The sequence below is a fragment of the Piliocolobus tephrosceles genome, chromosome 3, assembly GCF_002776525.5.
Source record: "Piliocolobus tephrosceles isolate RC106 chromosome 3, ASM277652v3, whole genome shotgun sequence".
NCBI lineage: Eukaryota > Metazoa > Chordata > Mammalia > Primates > Cercopithecidae > Piliocolobus > Piliocolobus tephrosceles.
The window spans coordinates 107,096,937-107,099,244 of record NC_045436.1 but is presented as its reverse complement, the minus strand read 5'-3'; the positions used below and the strand labels follow the sequence as shown (position 1 = coordinate 107,099,244).

Here is a 2,308-nt window from a genome sequence, read left to right as displayed (position 1 = left end):
TGAGGCAGAAATAAAGATGTTCTTTGAAATCAATGAGAACGAAGGCACAATGTACCAGAATCTCTGGGACACGTTTAACGCAGTGTGTAGAGGGAGTATTTATAGCACTAAATACCCACAAGAGAAAGCAAGAAAGATCTAAAATTGACACTCTAACATCAAAATTAAAAGAACTAGGGAAGCGAGAAAACCGCAGGGCATGGGGTAGGGTGGCGGCCCCTAGGGAGCCAGCAGGATGGCAGAGGGCAAGGCAGGCAGCGCAGCCGGCCGCTTCACCAAGCAGGTGCAGAAGTCCAGCAGGGCCCAGGAGAAGGTGCTGCAGAAATTGGGGAAAACTGTAGAAACCAAAGATGAACAATTTGAACAAAGCGCTAACAACTTCTACCAACAACAGGCAGAAGGCCACAATTATATAAGGACCTACCTGAAGAACTTCCTTAGTGCAATCAAAGTGATGCACGAAAGCTAAAAAAGAGTGTCAGAAACCCTGCAGGAGATCTACAGCAGCAAGTGGAATGGTCATGAGGAGCTGAAGGCCTTTGTAGAGAATAATGATCTCCTTTGGGAAGACTACAAGGAGAAACTTGCTGACCAGGCTGTGAGAACCACAGAAAACTACATCACCCAGTTCGGCAAAATTAAGGAAAGAATTGCCAAGCAGGTTTGGAAACTCGTGGACTATGACAGTGCCCGACATCATCTGGAGGCAGTGCAGAATGCCAAGAAGAAAGATGAGGCCAAGACTGCCAAGGCAGAGGAAGAGTTCAACAAAGCTTAGACTGTGTTTGAAGATCTGAACCAAGAACTACTAGAGGAGCTGCCTATTCTTTATAATAGTCGTATTGGCTGCTATGTGATCACCTTCCAAAACATTTCCAACTTGAGGGATGTCTTCTACAGGGAAATGAGCAAGCTGAACCACAATCTCCCCAAGGTGATGAGCAAACTGGAGAAGCAACATTCCAGTAAAGTCTTTGTAGCGAAAGGACTATCAAGCAGCAGCAGGGGCTCCTTAGTCATTTCTCCCCCAGTTTGAACATCTACGGTCTCCAGTCCTCTTACCTCACCTACTAGTCCCTCTACACTTTCCTCAAAGAGTGAGAGTGAACCTGTTTCAGCAACTGAAGATCTGGTACCTGATGCAGCCCAGGGGGAAGACAATTCTGAGATCAAGGAGCACTTAGAAGATGAGGAAATAGAAAAGGAACGATCTGAAGTAAGCTCCCCTGAGGAAGAAGAGCCTCCACTAGCCTGCAATGGCTCCGCCCATGCCCAGCCCTCTCCTATCATTGAGAGTGCCAAGTCCCAGGAGGAAGTTCTCCCCAGCTCCCCTGTTCCATCACCAGGTGGAGCCCCAAGCCTTTCAGGGCAGCCTTCATCATCTGCCGCAGAAGTAGTCCTCTGAACCCGCACCACAGGTGAAGGATCTGAACAACCAAAGAAGACAGCCCCTCTCCAGAGGACCTCAGCACCCCCTAGTAGGCCTCTTCCACCCAGAGCCACTGCAAGCCCTAGGCCCTCCTCAGGGAACATACCCTCCAGCCCTCCAGCCTCTGGAGGGGGTTCACCCACCAGCCCTAGGGCCTCCTTGGGAACTGGGACTCCAAGTCCTAGGACCTCCCTAGAGGTCTCTCCTAATCCAGAACCACCAGAGAAGCCAGTAAGAACTCCTGAGACCAAAGAAAATGAAAACATCCACAAGCAGAACCTCAAAGAACTTTGTACTTGCCTCAACTTAATGACATCTCAGATTGCTTCAGAGCCTAGACAGGCAAAGAAGATGGAAGACAAGGAAGAGGATAATAAGTTTGTCTGACTCCTCGGAGGACCAAGCTTAAAGTCTCCACAGTACCAGACAAGAGCAACCTCACAGCACCTGAACCTCAGGAAGAGGTATCTACAAGTGAAAATGCACAACTCTGAAGAGAAACTGCCAAGACTCCCCAAACCCTACACCTCCCCAGAGAAGCTCTTCAACCAGAGGGTATAGGTCAGAGGGATATAAGAGCCAGCATCCATCCCTGGGTTCTCAGTAAGAATGATGGTGCTGTCTAAAGACCTGGCATTAATGGAGTTAATGAAGGTGGAGGAGCAGCCTTGTGGGAGGGATGAGGGAGGCAGTCTGGGGAGAAGAGAACATTAGACTCAGGGAATACTTAATTCCGGTTTTAGCATTATTAGAATAAGACTTTATACATTAAAGTGGAGCTATAATCACTATAAAAAGCAAAAGTATCTATAGACACAGACACTTGTCTACACAGAGACCTAACCACACGTACTCAGAAGATAGTGAACAAATCTGTCT

At 48.0% G+C, this 2,308-nt stretch overlaps 1 pseudogene; it reads left to right on the top strand.

Annotated features, from left to right (window-relative positions):
- The first annotated feature begins 235 nt into the window (after window positions 1-235).
- On the top strand, window positions 236-1,923 carry LOC111549392 (annotated as a pseudogene).
- The last annotated feature ends 385 nt before the right edge of the window (window positions 1,924-2,308 follow it).